The following is a 22,441-nucleotide window of genomic DNA, read 5'->3' on the forward strand; positions in this document are numbered from 1 at the left end:
CCGTAAGTGGAAATGTGTGCACAGTAAAACATGTATTCTCTTCAATAAATCGCCCAGTTCACCACGATTCACATACTAGTTTCCTATTCTCTCATTAAACATAGTCAGAGCAATGTAATGTTGTCACAGTTGTATATAAGACAGGAGCTTTTCTCATTAAAAGTATAAGAGGAAATATAACCTTTTACAGTTCCATAAAAAACCTTCAAGCACAACAGACTACTACTAAACACATTAATTCCATAAAGCATACCCTATAAGTATCAACACTTCATCTCATATCGCTAAGTACATCACAGTTTCGCTGTTCTCTTCACACGCAAGTAGGCAATATGATGACTATATCACTGCCAATATCATACCTTTTCTTTCACTGTATATTATTTAGCCATACTCTACAAAACTAACTGTTCTATGGGATTTCATCGCTTCACACTATTTTCCTACCTATATTTTCAATATAGAGTCACAAAATGTTTCACTGTAAAGATTTAATTGCAGGAATATCACGACTCACAAATGTACCAGCATGTCACTAAAGTTAACCCACAAATAGAAGTATGTATGTCTCATGTTTCACTACCCAGTACAGTTGAATCTGAAAGTATAATATGTGTTATACACATACGAGTATAAACAAAAACTATTCAAGAAAAAGCTTAACATGTCAAATGTGATGCAAATTTCCCGAATTTCTTTAGTGTGTAAAGTTTCTATCTCTATTGCATTTTCATGTGGGATTCGTTTTATGCTATATGGACCTTTGTATAAAAGGGAGAGCATTTTGCTTCATGACTTACCTTTGATGGAGGTGTGATGTACTAATTAGTACCTTCTGTCCTACTTCAATCTTGCTTATTTCAGTTTTAGCTTTGTTGACTTGTTGACGCATTTCTGCTGCGTCCTTACTGTCAGTGATAACCATTTTAGTAACATCCTTGAGCCTTAATTTCCTCGTTTTTTTACATGAGGGGACCGTACTATTTCCCTTATTTTATCGGAAAGTTCTTTTTTTTTAAAAAAAAAAGACCAGGGTGGGTGGTAAAGATGTAGAGTCATGAGGTATATTATTTGGAGCTGTATTTCTCCCAGTTCTTATTTAGTTTATGGCAGTACAATCGAAAATCTATCTCTTTCACAATCCTCTTAGATGGATTTGAGTGTGGCGAATGTAAAGATATAAGCATTAGTTGTATTCTGTGAGCATTTAATATGTTTAACCACACTCTGGAACGGAATTGTACTACATTCTCTGAGATGACTTTATTTACGTGACCGACCTGCTTTAAGGAAATCTATGTGGAAGTTTGTGTAAAAGTATTAAAGTTACGAATTTTGAAGTAATCTTCGTTGCTATACAGATGTATGTTTATCCATTCCTTGATCTGACCAGGGGTGCAAGGAGGTCAACTGCTGCAAAATCTTTAAGCTTGGACAGTGTAATCCGGAATAAAGCTGCAGAGTAAGATGTGGTGACAGGTTTGGGTTTTTGATGTAGTTTGCAGCCTCTAAAACTTTGCGTATTCGCTTCTCCATATTATTGAAATAGCACGACATCTGTAATTTGTTAAAGCATTTTCGAGGTCCAAAATGAGCGTGGCTGAGGTAGATGTACAGATCAACTAGTTCATAAAATCCTCAGGGATACAGACTTCCCAATTTGTACCATTTACAGCACTATGCTTAAAGAGAATGGCATTTTTGAGTAAATAGTAATGAGGAATTGCAACATTGTCTTTATTGTGCCTTTTTCGACGATATCACCCACAATGCCGTCTTTCACTTGTGTCTGTGCTAAGTGCTGCTATGAACCTCTGTGAAATTTTCAAGTGCTGAATGTGGTGTCTAAAGTGTTATGAAAATTTTCTTTGAGGCCAGTAGGTGATCGAGAGAGTGTGTCAGCAATAATACTTTCTTCTCCTGGAATGTAAGTAGTGCTAAGGTAGTACTCCCGAAGCCCCAACGCCAAACGACGCAAACATTCGTGGTTCAGTTTAGAATACATTAAAATTGTTCTTCTTTATAATCTGTAAAAAGCCTTTGTATGTTTGCCAAGAAGGTAGAAGCGGAATTTATTAAAAGTCCACGCAATAGCGAGAGCCTCTAGTTCTGTGATAGAACAATTTTGTTCAGCTTTGCTACTGACCCTACTTGCAAAAGCGGTACTTTTCTGCACTGTTGCACCATTTTAGTCAAATTCCTGGACAAGGTGATCACCGAGACCAATGCTAGATGAGTCTGTCGACAGGCAAAAGTCTTCGGTTTGATCAGGGTGTGCTGGGATGGGAGCAGAGAGAAGCGCTTCCTTTAAATTTAGAAATTCCAACTGCACTTGTTCGGATCAAACCCAGGCTGTATTTTTACTGCTGAGATTATAAAGAGAGGGTGTTGTCAATGATTTTAATTTCAAGAAAACTGCGGCAGAAGTTGTCTTCTAGAAAACTTCTAACTTACTTTTTTGTAGCCGGAGGAGGGATTTCTTTCATTGCTTCTAACTTATCAGGGTCTGGAGACATGCCGTCAGGCGAAATAATGTGTCACCAGGAATTTGACATCCTTTTGAGCAAAATGTGATTGTCAACATAGGTAGTTATGTGGTTTCTCATAATCTCACTGAGTAAACTATTAAGCCTATGAATGAAGGTGGCTAAAGAGATACTGAATCTAAATGGCAACTTTCTAAGCCGATAACATCTGCCGAAGCAGAGGAAAACGGTGTGTTGTCGACAGTCAGGATGAAACTATCTGCCAAAAGCTAATCTCAGATCAATAGAGGATAGAAATTGTACGCCGAAAAAGTTTTGCAAAGGCTCATCTGAGGTCTGTGGTCTGTCTGTTTCTGATACAATGATAACGTTAATCTGTCTTGAATCAAGCACTAATGTAATAGATGTGTCTCGTTTTTCTATTACGTGCAAAGGACTGTTGTAATAACGAACTGCAGGCTCAATCACACCATTTTCTGGTATTGTTTGTAATTCTTTCCTTAGCTTACCTCTACAATACGCAGGAATAACATACGACCTGTCACAAAATTTTGTATGCTCTTTGACTTGGAATTTATACTAAAAACCTCTAACAGTACCTGGTTTATGGGTAAACACCGCAGAATAAGTTTGTAAGATGTCACCTAACTACTGTTTCACAAAAGATTCGCCAGTATCAACCTCTCTCAGTTTTTCTTATATTACTTTATCGAATGACACATTGGTAGAAAAATCATCAGGACAAGTGTTTTTGTCGTTAAAATTTCTGAAACTGTCATCGTACAAAAAACAATATCGATTAACTTCCTCGTCTTCACTACTAAGCCAGTATTCAAACTTTAACTTAACTTTTTCACCTGAGACTGTGAGACTGATCTCAGATTTATTGAAATTCATAATAGCGTTGTATTTATTAAGGAAACTAACTCCAAGGATCACTTGTATATTAAGAAGCGGCACAATTAAAATGTCGGTGGCAAAACAATGACCTTGACAACTAAACTCAATGTATGTCTCGTTTTGAACATCGACAGACGTTCCTGAGATGGTACCTAGAATTTTAGTGTTTCTCAGCTGTAGTGTGGGGCAGAAAATATTTATAGTGAACATGTTGTATGCAGCCCGGCTGGTAAAATATAGTGCGCTACCAAAATGACACTATGATTGGCAGTTTTGATTGTAGTAACAGGATGAGCACATGGTTAGTCTGTGTTTTCTTTTCTTCTGATAGAGTGACCCTAATATCGTCAAGTCCACGTAATTTATTGTTATGACAGCGGATTGTTCTTTTGAATATCTATTTTCGCCAACTGTCGCAGATACAAGTCATTATTTACCTCTCTTGTTTCCCTGGTTATCGTTTGGCTTGGGATTACGTACTTCAAAGATCTCTACTTGCCTCTCTTGGTTGAACTGTCCTGAATTTTGCCACTAATACTGAATGCGTTGGTTGTACTGACCCGAACTCTGATTAAAGTTTGAATGGCTTTGGTTGTGCCAGAAGTTACCTTTGTTTGAATAATTACATTGCTGATTGCATATATGTCTGTTATCGTTGTATTTTTTGTTATTATGGAGTGTAGCCATGTATGGAAGTGAAACATGGACGATAACCAGTTTGGACAAGAAGAGAATAGAAGCTTTCGAAATGTGGTGCTACAGAAGAATGCTGAAGATAAGGTGGGTAGATCACGTAACTAATGAGGAGGTATTGAATAGGATTGGGGAGAAGAGAAGTTCGTGGCACAACTTGACTAGAAGAAGGGATCGGTTGGTAGGACATGTTTTGAGGCATCAAGGGATCACAAATTTAGCATCGGAGGGCAGCGTGGAGGGTAAAAATCGTAGAGGGAGACCAAGAGATCAATACACTAAGCAGATTCAGAAGGATGTAGGTTGCAGTAGGTACTGGGAGATGAAGAAGCTTGCACAGGATAGAGTAGCATGGAGAGCTGCATCAAACCAGTCTCAGGACTGAAGACTACAACAACAACAACATACTTATTAGCGTTACCATACTGATTTCTGTTTTGATTAAAATGCTGGTGGATATGACTGAAAATGTTGACGATTTTGGTAGCTGCTTTGATGCCAGATATTCTTGTTATATTGGTGGTGTTGTCTGTTGTATCTGAAATTTGTTTTTTTGTGAAACCTACTGTTTTACGCGTACTTTCTGTTATGATTACGAGAATACACTTTGTCATAATTGTCAGACTTTTCTACAGCTTCTTTACCAGTCAATTTACTGTCACTCTCAGCCTCTAATTCTTGTAATAAATTAACAAATTCCACAGTATTGTCTTCACATCCGTTCGCAGTGATAATTTGGCGTAAATGCGCTGGTAATTTTGTCAAGCTAATGCTGATCAAATCAGGGAGGCTGAGTGGGTTGTAAAGGTGTCTGTTGGGTCTGATAATATCTTCAACGTACTGTGTAGGACTATAAAAATCTGATTGTTCGAATTTTTGCCACATGATTATTCCCTGTTTAATATAGTCCTGTTTTCTTGGTGACCAGTATGCTGAGAGAAAGGAGTTGTAAAAACCTTGATCAGAATGACTTTCGCTCGCATTCTTACAGCAGGTTCATTTTCAAGACTACTGCACATCGATTCTAGCCTTTTATTCAAAAGGCCAAATAGGTGGAATAGCATAATAAAACTGATTCAGCCACGCTTGGTGATGTATTTGTAATTTTTTAAATTGACGTATTGATATTAAGTGTTTATAGTCGAAAGTTTCCTCGCGTCTTGGCGTGCCGAAATTTTGACTCCTCCTAGCGCTATGATCACTGTGTTTCTGTGGCGTATTGTTTGGCATAAATTGCTGTCCCCCCGGACGCCAGAGACGGTGACAGTTTTCTGTATTATCTATTGCTGTGCTACTGAAAGAAGTGTGTCAGTGACAGATATCCTGCAGTTTTCGAAAAATGCAGTTGTGCCATATCAAATGATTCATTGTCGAAGTTCGCTGACAGATTTGCCATTTTATTGTTAATATCTTCTATTTGTTGCGTTATTGCAATAAAACTTTCGGCCCGCGTACGTGTCAAGGTTTGCAAATTCTGTAGTTGGACAATTACCGTGTCGACCCGTTCCTGTAGTTGTGTAGTACGTTGTTGTATGTGTTTTACCATTTTTTTAGGCACAAAGCTTGATATTTTGACAAGAATCTCTTCGTATTCACTCTGTAGAGTGCTTTTGAATTTGCTCGACTTCCGCCTATAATACACATATAAAAACAAATTTTGCGTCAGCTCAGTTCCGAAAGTTCCGGAACCTTTACAGAAAATTGGAACAGAGCTCAACATAAACGCCATTTCCGCCATCTTTATTGCTCATAAAAACCACACATTGCATGATGTACCACAGTACAGGGAAACCAAATCCAGATTGCTGTACACACCGGTGCCTCTAATACTCAGTAGCACGTCTTATTGCATTGATGCATGCTTGTATTTGTCGTGGCATACTATCAACAAGTTCATCAATGCACTGTTAGTTCAGATTGTCCCACTCCTCAACGGTGATTTGGCGTAGGTCACACAGGGCCACGTCGTCCAGAAACAGCCCTTTCCAGTCTATCCCAGGCGTGTCCGATAGGGTTTCACGTCTGCAGAACATGCTGACCACTCTAGTCAAGCGACGTCGTTATCCCGAATAAAATTATTCACAAGTGCACGATGGGGCCGCGAATTGTCTTTCATCAACACGAATGCCTCGCCTATACGCAGCCGATATGGTTGCAATATCGGTCGGAGTATGGCGTTCAGGTATCGTACAGCTTTACGGCACCTTCCATGACCACCAGCGGTGTACGTCGCCCTAAATAATGCCACCCCAAAACAGCAGGGAACCTCTACCTTGCTGCACTTGCGGTACAGTTTGTCTACGGCGTTCAGCCTGACCGGATGGCCTCCAAACATGTCTCCGATGATTGTCTGGTTGAAGGCATATCCGACACTCATCAGTGAAGGAAATGTGATGCCAATCCTGAGCGGTCCATTCAGTATGTTGTTGGGCCCATCTGTACTGCGCTGAATGGTGTCGTAATTGCAAAGATGGACCTCGCCATCGACGTCGGGAGTAAAGTTGCATCATGCAGCCTGTTGCGCACATTTTTAGTCGTAACATCACGTCCTGTGGCTGCACGAAAAGCATTATTCAACATGGTGGCGTTTCTCTCAGGGGTTTCCGAGCCTTAATCCGTAGGTAGCAGTCATCCATTGCAGTAGTAAGCCCTTGGGCGGCCTGAGCGAGGCATGTCATCGGCAGTTCCTGTCTCTCTGTATCTCCTCCATGTCTGAACAACAAAGCTTTGGTTAACTCCAAGAAGCCTGGATACTTCCCTTGTTGAGAGCCCTTTCTGGCACAAAGTAACAATGCGGACGCGATCGAACCGTACCATTGGAAGTCTAGGCATGGTTGAACTACAGACAACACAAGGCGTGTACCTCCTTCCTGGTGAAATGACTGGAACTGATCGGTTTTCGGACCCCCTCCGTCTAATGGGCGCTGCTCATTCGTGGTTGTTTACATCCTTGGGCGAGTTTAGTGACATATCTGAACAGCCAAAGGGACTGTGCCTGTGATAGAATGTCCACAGTCGACGTCTATCTTCTGGAGTTCTGGGAACCTGGGTGATGCAAAACTTTTTTGATGTGTGTATTTGGTCGCGATCACTTACAGGTTGCAATTCAACTTTGAGCTAGTTTTCTACTTCTTCCCAGAATGTTTCTTAACTTCTCTTGGGATTGTTTGAACCGTTCATCTAATGTGTCAAACCCTGTGTTAGTTTCTTCCTTAATTCCGTCTAACTTGTCAAATTTTCTCTTGAGCTGTTAGAACATCCTCTGGAACATCGACATCATATCTGGACTACCACTCTCATTTACTAAATTTGTGTCAGGTTTTGTACCCACAATGGTTTCCGTTACACATCCCGAATCCATGTTGCTAACGGTATTTGCATTTTTACCGATAGTTGGATATTACTTAATTCTTTGCCGATTCGATCACTATTTATTACCGGTATGTCAGAAAACTGATTTATATTACGTGCTGTTGTAATTCCATGTAAATCCATTCTTATGTTCTTACCTGATTTACAAGTCATGTCAGAAACGCAAAATTGCTGAATGATATTAAGAGTTACCGCAGTCATAGCGGTACTTCATTGTTTGACCACGTTCGGTGAAGTTTTGGTGCGCTTTGCATTTCTAGTGTCCATTATTAACGTTTAAAGACTGCCGGAGATTTCCGTCGCTCAAAAAATGTAAGCAAAAAAAAAAAAAAAATTACTGATTTTACACCTATCGGTGAATGAAACTGAATCTCAGTAATGTGTTGGCTTTTAATTACGAAACAAACATCGAAAATAAGTTGCACCTGCAACCTCTAGTTACGCAAACTTTATACCTTGATGAGCAAAATAATTTTTCCTACGTAACTGACACACGTATTATACCAACAGAATACACATAAAGGAAATCGCAAGCTGAAAAAGAATTACACAGCTGTTAAACACTGTACTAACTACTTGTTTCTGTAGCCAAAGAAGTGTAATGTTCCATCAGCATCAAAGACAACCAAAATGAACGTGTCCTACGCAGGCTGTCGCCAAGTGTAAGTGATTTCCCTTTACATGAGTGTGTGTCATCGTAAATGCTGACCTGAGAATGTTAACTGAGGACTTAAATGTGCTACTGAGCTCAAAGACACATCACCTACATGAAACTGAAAAGAAGTCTTCTGTGTATGTGTGAAAACCGATCTCATTAAAATAAAAAAAAGGCCAATAATATCACGCTGTGTAGTCTCGGTCAGTGGGTACCGTTTGAAAAAAAAGTAGCTGTTTAGAAAGAAAAACTGTACTGTCGACCTGTATAAGAATTTAACTTGAAACATATCAAAATTTCTGCACTGACATATGGATCTGGTAAAATAAAGTAACAGATAAAACTTACATTGCACAAAGTGAACGGAACAACCACGTATTATGAATCTCACCTGCAAAGTGAAGTACTGACAGAAACAGAAACTCAGCAAGACTCAGCAGCAACTAAAGAAATACTGCTAAAAACTGACTACAGTTGGTACAGGGAAAGTGGGTTCAAAATATTGACACAAATGCCAATGAAACACATAACAACATTCAAGTTCTGAAATTTCAGTTAGGAGAGAGCTTATCAGAAAAAAATTATAGACTCTAATACGTAAATTCATTTAATTTAATAACTTCCATGGTACAGTAAATTAACTCAGAACATCGATCTATAAACTAATTATAAAGAACTCCACTGTGACGAGATTGAAGTGGACCAACAATACGAAAATAAAAATAAACCTTTTACATCATCAAATAATATCTTAATCTGCATTTCAAAACCTTTTTTATGTCCGCATGCTGTCCAGCCATGTCTCTGAGCCATCATTCCTCCTGGTAATAAATCTGCAACTCACATAGTTGCATAAGTATGTCCTTGCGTTACACTGTGCACAATCCCGCCTGCTGCTCACCGTAGCTTTCCGTTACTGACTTTCAAAGATTCTACGACTCCACAGGTCTGCCATCGCAGACACACATACTACTGCCTAACAGCTGTTTTTCTGACACAATTCTTCACATACACTATGTGATCGAAAGTATCCGGATATCCCCAAAAACATACGTTTTCATATTAGGTGTACTGTGCTGCCACATAGTGCCGGGTACTCCATATTAGCGATCACAGTAGTCATCAGACATCGCGAGAGAGTAGAAAAGGGCACTCTGCGGATCCCACGGACTTCGAACGTGGTCAGGTGATTGGGTGTGATTTGTGTCATTCGTCTGTCCGCGAGATTTCCACGTTACTAAACATCCCTAGGTCCACTGTTCCCGATGCGATAGTGAAGTGGAAACGTGGAACTACACATAGAGCACAGAAGCGTACAAGCGTACAGGCAGACTTCGTCTGTTGACTGACTGAGACCGTTGACCGGTGAAGGGGATATTATTTGTAATAGGCAGACATCTAGACATATCATCACACAGGAATTGCAGATTGCATCAGGATCCACTGCAAGTATTATGACAGTTTGGCGCGATGTGAGAAAACGTGGGTTTCATGGTCTAGCGGTTGCTCATAAGCCACACATTACGCCAGAAAAAGCTAAACGACGCCTCACTTGGTGCAAAGAGCGTAAACACTGGACGATTAAACAGGGGAGAAACGTTGTGTGGAGAGACAAATTTCGGTACACAATGTGCTGATCCGATGGCAGGGTGTGGGTATGGCGAATGTCTGGTGAACGCCATCTGCCAGCGTCTGCAATGCCAACAGTAAAATTCGGAGGCGGTGGTGTTATGGTGTGGTCGTGTTTTTCATGGAGGGGGCTTCCACCATTTGTTGTTTTGCGTGGCACTATCACAGCACAGGCTTACACTGATGTTTTAAGCATCTTCTTGCTTCCCACTATCAAAGAGGAATTCGGGGATGGCGATTGCATCCTTCAACACGATCGAGCACCTGTTCATAATGCCCGGCCTGTGGCGGAGTGGTTACACTAAAATAACGTCCCTGTAAGGGACTGGCCTGCAGAGTCCTGACCTCAATCCTATAGAACTTCAGGCCTCACCGATCGATATCGATACAGCACTCCGTGAAGAATGGGCTGTCATTACTTAAGGAACCTTCCAGCACCTGATTGAACGAATGCCTGTGAGATTGGAAGCTGTCATCAAGGGTAAGGGTGGGCCAGCACCATATTGAATTCCAACATCACCGATGGAGGGCGCCACGAACTTGCAATTTTTAGCCAGGTGTCCGGATACTTTTGATCACATAGTCTACATCATTTCCCTTTACAGATGTTAACATATCCAATAACGTCATCAAAAAGTAGCCATGTTACACCTGTCCCACTGTTGATCTATAGGCTAAGTATATAAATGGCTGTGTATATTAAGTGTGTTAGTTTTGCTGTTCTGAATACCGAGGCTTCTTCAATATTCTTGTAGAAGTGATTTACCCCTAAATAAGACTACTATTGATAGATAAAATTACTACTACTATTCCTAACTAAAATCAGGTACCGGTATTCTGTGATCTCACCCATGTACCATGTTCATTGCCGTTAGAGTGCTGAAAGCGATGTGGTTCATGTATATGGTTTGGTTATCTTCACTGCCCATGTAGAATTCAGACGTCCAGTAACTCAATGGCACACCACGAGAAATTCAATGCGGTCAGCAGGATGATTTCCAGGTCCCCCTTTTCCAGTTGTTCATAACCGAAACCATCATCGCGGTAGTATGAAATAATCACTCTTGCGTACTAACAAACTTTCTTCACGGTATCAATATACTGGGTCCTCTTGCACTTACCGAAACTTACTTCCGAGAAGATTAAACGACCTGTCAAATTTCTGGTTATATACATAGGGACTTGAAGTAATTTCCACATGTCGACCCAAGGTAGAACTTTCGCGCAACGAAGTCCGCCGTGTCAGAAAAAAATACACGTTTCGGGCCTCCTATAGACACAGCCCCCCCCCCCCCCCCCCCTGAACCGTGGACCTTGCCGTTGGTGGGGAGGCTTGCGTGCCTCAGCGATACAGATAGCCGTAACGTAGGTGCAACCACAACGGAGGGTTATCTGTTGAGAGGCCAGACAAACGTGTGGTTCCTGAAGAGGGGCAGCAGCCTTTTCAGTAGTTGCAAGGGCAACAGTCTGGATGATTGACTGATCTGGCCTTGTAATAATAACCAAAACGGCCTTGCTGTGCTGGTACTGCGAACGGCAGAAAGCAAGGGGAAACTACGGTTGTAATTTTTCGCGAGGGCATGCAGCTTTACTATATGATTAAATTACGATGGCGTCCTCTTGGGTAAAATATTCCGGAGGTAAAATAGTCCCCATTCGGATCTCTGGGCGGGGACTACTCAAGAGCATGTCGTTATCAGGAGAAAGAAAACTGTCGTTGTACGGATCGGAGCGTGGAATGTCAGATCACTTAATCGGGCAGGTAGGTTAGAAAACTTACAAAGGGAAATGGATAGGTTAAAGTTAGATATAGTGGGAATTAGTGAAGTTCGGTGGCAGGAGGAACAAGACTTCTGGTCAGGTGACTACAGGGTTATAAATACAAAATCAAATAGGGGTAATGCAGGAGTAGGTTTAATAATGAATAGCAAAATAGGAATGCGGGTAAGCTACTACAAACAGCATAGTGAACGCATTATTGTGGCCAAGATAGATACGAAACCCACACCTACTACAGTAGTACAAGTTTATATGCCAACTAGCTCTGCAGATGACGAAGAAATTGAAGAAATGTATGAGATAAAAGAAATTATTCAGATAGTGAAGGGTGACGAAAATTTAATAGTCATGGGTGACTGGAATTCGAGAGTAGGAAAAGGGAGAGAAGGAAACGTAGTAGGTGAATATGGATTGGGGGAGAGAAATGAAAGAGGAAGCCGTCTGGTAGAATTTTGCACAGAGCATAACTTAATCATAGCTAACACTTGGTTTAAGAATCATGAAAGATGGTTGTATATATGAAAGAACCCTGGAGATACTAGAAGGTACCAGATAGATTATTTAATGGTAAGACAGAGATTTAGGAACCAGGTTTCAAATTGTAAGACATTTCCAGGGGCAGATGTGGACTCTGAGCACAATCTATTGGTTATGAACTGCAGATTAAAACTGAAGAAACTGCAAAAAGGTGGGATCTTAAGGAGATGGGACCTGGATAAACTGAAAGAACCAGAGGTTGTACAGAGTTTCAGGGAGAGCATAAGAGAACAATTGACAGGAATGGGGGAAATAAATACAGTAGAAGAAGAATGGGTAGCTTTGAGGCATGAAGTAGTGAAGGCAGCAGAGGATCAAGTAGGTAAAAAGACGAGGGCTAGTAGAAATCCTTGGGTAACAGAAGAAATATTGAATTTAATTGATGAAAGGAGAAATATAAAAATGCAGTAAATGAAGCAGGCAAAAAGGAATACAAACGTCTCAAAAATGAGATCGACAGGAAGTGCAAAATGGCTAAGCAGGGATGGCTAGAGGACAAATGTAAGGATGTAGAGGCTTATCTCACTAGGGGTAAGATAGATACTGCCTACACGAAAATTAAAGAGATCTTTGGAGATAAGAGAACCACTTGTATGAACATCAAGAGCTCAGATGGAAACCCAGTTCTAAGCAAAGAAGGGAAAGCAGAAAGGTGGAAGGAGTATACAGAGGGTCTATACAAGGGCGATGTACTTGAGGACAATATTATGGAAATGGAAGAGGATGTAGATGAAGATGAAATGGGAGATACGATACTGCGTGAAGAGTTTGACAGAGCACTGAGAGACCTGAGTCGAAACAAGGCCCCCGGAGTAGACAACATTCCATTGGAACTACTGACGGCCTTGGGAGAGCCAGTCCTGACAAAACTCTACCATCTGGTGAGCAAGATGTATGAAACAGGCAAAATACCCTCAGACTTCAAGAAGAATATAATAATTCCAATCCCAAAGAAAGCGGGTGGTGACAGATCTGAAAATTACCGAACAGTCAGTTTAATAAGTCACAGCTGCAAAATACTAACACGAATTCTTTACAGACGAATGGAAAAACTAGTAGAAGCCGACCTCGGGGAAGATCAGTTTGGATTCCGTAGAAATACTGGAACACGTGAGGCAATACTGACCTTACGACTTATCTTAGAAGAAAGATTAAGGAAAGGCAAACCTACGTTTCTAGCATTTGTAGACCTAGAGAAAGCTTTTGACAATGTTGACTGGAATACACTCTTTGAGATTCTGAAGGTGGCAGGGGTAAAATACAGGCAGCGAAAGGCTATTTACAATTTGTACAGAAACCAGATGGCAGTTATAAGAGTCGAGGGACATGAAAGGGAAGCAGTTGTTGGGAAGGGAGTAAGACAGGGTTGTAGCCTCTCCCCGATGTTATTCATTCTGTATATTGAGCAAGTAGTAAAGGAAACAAAAGAAAAATTCGGAGTAGGTATTAAAATCCATGGAGAAGAAATAAAAACTTTGAGGTTCGCCGATGACATTGTAATTCTGTCAGAGACAGCAAAGGACTTGGAAGAGCAGTTGAACGGAATGTATAGCGTCTTGAAAGGAGGATATAAGATGATCATCAACAAAAGCAAAACGAGGATAATGGAATGTAGTCGAATTAAGTCGGATGATGCTGAGGGAATTAGATTAGGAAATGAGACACTTAAAGTAGTAAAGGAGTTTTGCTATTTGGGGAGCAAAATTACTGATGATGGTCGAAGTAGAGAGGATATAAAATGTAGACTGGCAATGGCAAGGAAAGCGTATCTGAAGAAGAGAAATTTGTTAACATCGAGTATAGATTTAGGTGTCAGGAAGTCATTTCTGAAAGTATTTGTATGGAGTGTAGCCATGTATGGAAGTGAAACATGGACGATAAATAGTTTGGACAAGAAGAGAATAGAAGCTTTCGAAATGTGGTGCTACAGAAGAATGCTGAAGATTAGATGGGTAGATCACATAACTAATGAGGAAGTATTGAATAGGATTGGGGAGAAGAGTAGTTTGTGGCACAACATGACCAGAAGAAGGGATCTGTTGGTAGGACATGTTCTGAGGCATCAAGGGATCACTAATTTAGTATTGGAGGGCAGCGTGGAGGGTAAAAATCGTAGAGGGAGACCAAGAGATGAATACACTAAGCAGATTCAGAAGGATGTAGGTTGCAGTAGGTACTGGGAGATGAAGAAGCTTGCAAAGGATAGAGTAGCATGGAGAGCTGCATCAAACCAGTCTCAGGACTGAAGATCACAACAACAACAACAAATAGACACAGCTCTGCAGCGGTGCGGATGATAGGTGCAGCACAGTCTGAGAGTGAAATGGCGCGTCAAATGGAAGCGTACTGCTAAGCTCAAGAACGACAGACAGAGCAGTTCTTGTGAGCAAAACTTGTAAATTGCTACAAATACACCATGGACATGGACCATGTCGCGTCCATAAGTATTGAAATGGTACCAACAATTTGAGTACGGCCGCACAGTATGGTGATGCCGATCGGGAAGGCCAGATCTCGAACAATGTGCTTACCGTCTTTTCGGCAAGATGAAATAACACATTCTCCAACCATATGGACGTTCACACAGCCGTTTTCGCGTGGCTCCGTTATGAAGGAGCAGTTTTCTGTCGTCGAAGAACTGAAGGAATTGAAGAAAGTTTCGACCATTGGTAATGTTAGTTTCATGTTCCATGGATCGTTTGCACAACAAAATCTTAATGATGTGGGACAATGCATTTTATATTCATATTTCAAATTAATATTTAAATGTGGGTGAAAGCTAGACATGTATAAAGGGTCTTTTTTTAACATACATATATGAGTTATTAATTCCCACCCACCACCTTTCACACATTACAGTAATTGAAATTCTTCTACGTAATAGATAGAGTTGTCAAGAAGAACCTTCCTGTCTGTTTGAAAATTTTTCTTTGCCATCTGCCGGAAATTTTATATCATCAAAGCTTTTAGTTGTAGCATTACGCACACATTTCTGTGCTAAAGACAACCTTAATGTGGAATAGTGAATGTCAATTTCCGTTCTGGTATTGTAATTATGTACGTCATTGCTCCTTTTGAACTGCGGTGGATTGTTTACAACAAATTTCACAATGGAGTAAATATACTGTGAAGTAGTAGTCAAAATTACCAACTCCGTAAAGAGATGTCTACAAGATGGTTGTGGTTGTGCACCATCTATTACTCTTACAGCACGTTTTTGAGCAATCAAAACTTTCTTACTTAAAGGTGCGTTATCCCAGTACGTTATTTCTTATGACATCACTGCATGGAAGTATGCAAAAGCGTCCACTTTCTTGTCTCTCTCCTAAATTTGCAATGATTCTAAGTGCAAATGTGGCGGAAATAAATTGTTTTAGGAGTTCCAGAAAGTGCTTTTTACATTTTCAGTTCTCGTCGGTAAAGTCACCTAAGAAACCTGAGATATCCACTCTACTTATTATTCCCTAACCGTGTGTTGCACTTATTACTGATGTAGTACCCGTCGATGTACAGAACTGAATATGTTGTGACTCTTTAAATCTGAGGGTAAGACATTTGCAGAAAGCAAATCAAGGATACTTTTAAGAACCATCTTTACTATTTCTTCTGTTTCTCTATGTTTGGTCGCTGCTTGGGCTAATTATGCTAGTATAATCTGCAAATATAACTGATTTTGCTTGTCGTATATTAGATGGAATATCACTTGTACATATGAGGAATTATAGTTGACCCAAAGTTGAATCTTGTGGAACCGCATACATGATTTCTTCCCATTCATAATAATGTCCTCGCTGATCGTTTTTTGAAAACAAGTGTCATGTATCTGTGTCGCTCTGAAGTGCAGAAGCCAATAAAATTTTCTTTGTCTGCTATAATAATGAGTAACTTACTGTTTGAAGTTCATTCGTAACATCAGTCATCAGTGATTAGGCATTTGCGTAGGGTTAATAAAACCTCACTGTTCTGTGACAGCTACAGTTGCTCTCATTCTGGCAAGTATGAACAAAAGGTCTATGAACATTTAGACAATCTTTAAATGGAACTCAGCTCAGTCAAAAGAGTGGATGAGTGGATTTGGAGGAAACAGAGGACGAAAATTATTGGGAAAAAACAATTTGCAATTTACAGCATCGAATACCTTACTTCTCACCTCTATTCAATCCAGTTTTGTACACTAAGACGCTATTAGAAAACGTGCTATATTTTCACTCAACTTTTGTGACCGTACTGGGCATGTTAATAAGAAGCAGCTCGTCTTCACTAAGTTCGTTATATCCTAAGCTTAGAGTATAGCATATGATACTAGGACTCATTGCCGACAGTACGGTACAAATTAAGATTCGGTGAGTCTAGACTCATAATAGTTCCGAACAATACAGTGATAACCTATGACTTCCATCCACGCTCTCCTGGCAAGAAACCAGAAATAGAGTGGATCGTGGATCGTGTAAGTTTCGACCAGTGATGCAAGGAAATAGTACAATGCTAAACACACCTCTACGAGCGCATCAGAAGATGTAAATACGGAATAAACCCGAACACTTGTAAGATATTTTAAAGCAAACGAATGGAATCCCCTTTCACTAAATACAAGTGTGTATTTTATAGCTAGCTCTCGCGACCGCAGAAAGCACTAAGATTCAAACAGTATGCTGGTGGTTTGTAAACATGTGCCTTGTCGGGCAGCATGCGATGCACACAGCTATTTATAGAAGAAAGTATAGTTGGCCAAGGCATGTGGCAAGATTCAGCAACATCGTAAATGCTTGCAATACAGAGTGACACCAGTTTATGTGAAGCTCACAATACGTAACAGACCTAGGAATGCTGTGGCATCACGTGTAGAGCTGAAATCCAGTGGATAAAGAATGAAACAAGAGAAGTGTGTGGGTTCAACGATAGACTAAACAGAAGTATGTCTGTTAGGTCTGATAGTTTTTGTTAATATGGACTAGCTGCAGTGTAATGTATTTAATAAAACGTATAAGGAAATTGTAGACAGTAAGCGCAGAGGCTGGTTTTGTAAGGACAAAATCAAGAGTTTGTGTCGGAAGAACGCTTAAAACAGTGTAACTATATTAGCGTAAAGAACAGAAATAACTTAATTTCTGATAGGACTGTAAACTTGACTAACATATGCTTTACTGGGGAAGAGATGGCACTCCTGAGTAATGGCTTACAATTCTCTCCGCTTGCCTGCTCCTCCTTTCTGATGTTGATGTGGCCGAAGCCGTACGTGGGGTGAAGGCAGTATGTGATTATGGCACAACGTGCTTGTGGCAAGCTCAGTAACATCAGGAAACGTGGGTAGCGATTAAGACGTGGGAACGTCTGTCTAGGAAACTTTTAAAAGATGAACATGTGCAAGATTGGTAAATTGCTAATCATAGGGATTATTAATAATAAATTGCGTAAGAATAAGCCAAAGATGAACGAGGTAAGGGTAAATAACCGTAAAAGAATACAGAGCTAAAGTGTTGCAATATTTAACGGAAGATACTATAAAATCCGTATATAAAGACCTCACCAGTGACTGTCGAAAAGGAGATGGAGGGGGACAGCGTTGGTTACTCTCTTTTGAAAAACATAGTGTGTTCAGTACGGGTCTCAGGTATCCCTCTTTGAACGCACAGAGTAAGTTACGTAAAGAAAACAAGAGTATTCGCGTTATTGTGAACGGAAGGAATACGCCCATTCCAGATGCAAAAAAAAAAAAAAGTGTTCTAGGTGCCATGAAGAGCGCAGGGTGCAACAAACTCCAAGTGATGGCTCATCTCATGGATCGGAAGAGATTCTCTCTGGTTTCAAGAAGCTAGCGGAAGAAATAAGGACTGCCAGACTCGCTTACGAGATGTAAGCAGAACTCACCATCTATTGCATCGACGACAGAACCGACTGTGGTCCTTTCGTGAAAGGTCTAAAACAGGCTGAGACAGTTCCGCGACTGCGTGGGCTGCAGATTCCTCCACTTTCGCCATAGAGTGGTGGGTTTCTGGATTCCGCTTAACAGGTCAGGGGTTCATTACACGGAGTAAGTGGCGACATGGGTTGTTGTGACTCTGTGGAGGGGCTGGGTGGTTTCTTAGGTTAAAGTGTTTTGGAAATCTGTAGATAGACCGTCGGAATAACAGGGATGAAGACAAAGACAAGAACGCATACCTAGAAACAATCGATATTGTAGTTGTAGGAAAAGAACCAGAGCTCCAAACGCAAATACAACACTGAAGCTCAAATTGCTATAGGTACAGAAAGTTGGCTACAGCCGGAAATAAGATCAGCTGAAATTTTTAAAAAGAGCCTAATTGTGTTTAGAAAGAATAGATTAAATAAAGTTGATGGTGAAATGCTTATTGTTGTCAGGAGTAGTTTAGCGTGTAGTGAGTTTGTATGGATCAGGGTTATACTTGACAACTGGAATAAATTAAAAATTGGTTCAATTTACCGACCACCTGACTCAGATGACACAGTTGCTGAAGAGTTCAAAGGATACTTGAGTCTCATTTCAAATTGGTACCCCAGTCATACAGTTCGCGGTGACTCCAATCTAACCTAGATATGTTGGTGAAAATATATGTTTCAAGCAGAAAGCAGGCGTAAAACGGTTTCCGAAGTAGTTCTGAATGAGCTCTGAGGAAATTATTTTGAACAGTTAGTTCAGGAGTGGTTAAGAAAACATACCTGACGCAATAGAATAAATGTCCGTCAGCAAGTAGGGATCATCACGATGGGAAAAATAATTAATTAGGACAAGGTTACTGTAGCGAGAGCGAATTAAAATTTGTGCATTGGCCGGGACATGAAGCAATGTCTCCTTGCTTACTAGGCTTGTAGGCTAGCCACTACATCACCACAGCACTGTATCTAACATAGCTGATCACACTACCCTAATCCAACGCCCACCCTAACACAAACCTCAGTTCACATCTTCACCTCGTGTTAGGGAGGGCAATGGACTAGGCAGTCCATGCTGCTTTATTAGCTATAGTGCTGTGGTTGTGAATGGGTTGCATACCTGCATAGTAAGCAAGGAGACGTGGCTTCAAATTCTGGCCATGGTTCAAATGGCTCTGAGCACTATGCCACTTCTGAGGTCATCAGTCGCATACAACTTAGAACTAATTAAACATAACTAACCTAAGGACATCACACACATCCATGCCCGCGGCAGGATTCGAACCTGCGACCGTAGCGGTCGCTCGGCTCCAGACTGTATCGCCAAGAAGCGCTCAGTCACAGCGGCCGGCCGTGTCAAGGAAAATATAACTATCTTTAACTGAGTTTGGGACTGTAAGAACTAGTAGGCGGATACAATTTACTTAATTTTGTCATTGTGTAATGTGTAATGTTATCATATTAGAACCATTGGATTACATAACAAATATTTTCCTCCTTTGCACACACCCGTGATTTCTGTCACTGTCACTCGGTGACAGCTGGTGTCTTCCAGCGTTATTTCTCTTCCTTCTCATCCCTGTAACTTGCCTATTGTATGTTAAACTAACTGCATTGTCATTTGGACTGTCTTTAGTGGCTGTTCTAAACATTCATCGTGACAATATTTTAAATACCTTTATTACATACAAACCAACCAAAAATAAACGCAAAGTGGTTGAAAATTATCTTTAGGCCTTGCTAAGAGACTGTTTCCACACCTTCCAGTCTGAATGTGTACGAAGAGACAAGGTGTGGTTAAAAATTCAAAGAAATAATGTCGACAGCTATTGAGACATATATACCAAATAAATTGATTAGAGACAGTATTAGGCCCCCACGGTATATTAAACAGGTGAGAACACTGTTGCAGGAGAAACGAAAATAGCTTGCAAAACTTAAAAGAACGCGAAAGTCTAAAGGTTGGCGATGTTTTATAGCAGCTCGAAATGTGGGGAGTACTTTGCGTGGTGCTTTAATACTTTCCTAAACAAAACTCTGTCTCGAAATCTAGCAGAAAGTCAATAGCTATTCTGGTCGTATGTAAAGTACACCAGCGAAAAGACACATTTAGTTTCTTCTCTGCGTGATAACAATGGTGATGTTATTTGTGACAACGCCACTACAACTGAGTTACTAAAGATGACTTTCAGAAATCCCTTCACAAAAAAGAAGAAATAAATATTCCAGAATTCGAATCAGTAACAAGAGCCAACATGAGTGACTTAAAGGTATAAATTTTCGGTGTAGCGCAGCAGCTTAAAACAGGAAAGACAAGGCTGCCGGTCCAGACTGTATACCGGTCATGTTCCTTTCTGCGTATGCTGATACAAAGCTCCATATTTCGCAATCATTTATAAACGATCGCTTGTGTAAAAATTCGTACCTAAGGATTGAAAAGTAGCACAAGTAACACATACTCAGGAAAGGAAATAGGAGCAATCTACTGAATTACAGATGTCGATTTGCAGTAGGATTTTGGTACACGTACATTTTCGAGCAGTATGAGTTAGCCCAAAGGGAACGATTTATTGACAAACAGTCAATACGAATTCATAAAACGACGTTATTGTGAAACGCAACCAGCTCTTTATTCCCACGATTTAATGTGTTCTATTGATAGGGCATGTCAAACTGATTCCATGTTTTCAGATTACCAGAAGGCTTTTGACACCATAACTCAGAAGCGACTTCTAATGAAATTGCGGGCCTGTAGAGCATCGTCTCATTTGTGCGACTGGATTCGTGACTTCCTATCAGAAAGGTCACAGCTCGTAGTAACTGATGCAAAGTTATCGAGTAAAACAGAAGTAATGTCGGGAGTTCCACAAGGAAGTGTTATAGGCCCTCTGCTGTCCCTTATTTGCATGAACGGTTTAGACAGTCATTTACCGTCTTATATACTCATTAGATGAACAAAATAAATTACAAAACTATTTATACAAGATGTATGTAGTGTGTAGAAAGTAGCAAGTGACTCTAAATAATGATAATTGTTACGTTATCCACATGCGTGCTAAAAGGAATCCGCAAAATCTCGATCACACGATAAATCCCACAAATCTAAAGACTGTAAATTCGAGTACATAGTTTAGAATTACAGTTACGAATAACTGAAATTACAATGATCATATAGATAATGCTGTGAGTAAAGCAAACCAAAGACTACTATTTATGGTCAGAACACTTAGAATATGTAACATGTCTACTAATGTGACAGCCTAGACTATGCTTGTACTTCCATTTCTGGCATGCTGCTGTGCCGTGTGAGATCCATATCGAACGGGATGGACGGTGGACATTGAAAAAGATCAAAGAAGAACAGTTCGTTCTGTACTATCGCGAAACAGGGAAGAGAGCGCCACGGAAATGACACGCGAACAGAGGTGGCAATCATTAAAACAAAGGCGTTTATCGTTGCAACAAGATCTTCTCATAAAATTTCAATAGCCAACTTTCTCTCCAGAGTCTGAAAACTCTTTGTTGGTGCCCACCTACATAGGGAGGAATAATCTTCATAATAAAATAAAGGAGATCAGAACTCGCTCAGAAGGATTTAAGTGTTCGTTTTTGCCACCCGCTGTTGGAGCGTGGAACTGTAGACAAATAGCTTATTGCTGGTTCGATGAACCCTCTGCCAGGCACTTATTTGTAAATTGCAGTGTAATCATCTAGACGCAGATCTAGATGTCAGAAAGGTAAGATACATACTCTTCATTATTCTATAAATGTATTTCATTCAATAATTATTCCCTTAGATGACAAGATGTAATTTATCTGCCACCAAGGACATGTTCGTACAATAGGTTTTACGGTGACTACATGTTGCGTCGTCTGTGACGCTATGGGAACTTTACGAACACTGTCGAGAATAATATTTACGTTATTTACTCATTGCGTTTAAAACTACTTTGGATGTAGGCAATTTTCATTGTAGCTTGAGTGTGTAACTTTGATAATTACGCCATATATGGGGCTACATTTTTTATAAGTTATTATTATTTTAGTAAATTTTGGGTTGATTAGAATCCCAAAAAGATCACCCTTCGTTTTCTTTGTCATTGTGTTAATAGTATAACAATAAAATAGTGTTCGTTGTAAGACGTATGCGTTGCCGGCGATGGGCGAGGCATGACAGAGTCTCTGACCAGAGAGTAGTATGTAGTTAGTTGTTGCTTGTCGCTAGTCTGCGCTTGTCTGCGCGAGTCGACAGTAGTCTTGAGTAGTCGTGAGTCGGCGGGAGTCGGCGCGTGTCGGCTGTCTGCTCTGCTCGGGACTCTGGTCAGGAGTCTGGAGGATGAGTATTGTTGTAGAAGGTAAAGAAGCAGCCTTGCGCATATCTAATAATGTATGTTATTTGTCATTTAATTTGTTCCAAAAAAAATGCCCCAATAATAATTTTTACAATATAAAGTAACTTTTTTAAAGAAAAGCATTCATTTCAATTTAAAGAATATTT

Source organism: Schistocerca nitens, chromosome 8 (genome assembly GCF_023898315.1).
Source record: "Schistocerca nitens isolate TAMUIC-IGC-003100 chromosome 8, iqSchNite1.1, whole genome shotgun sequence".
Classification (NCBI taxonomy): Eukaryota; Metazoa; Arthropoda; class Insecta; order Orthoptera; family Acrididae; genus Schistocerca; species Schistocerca nitens.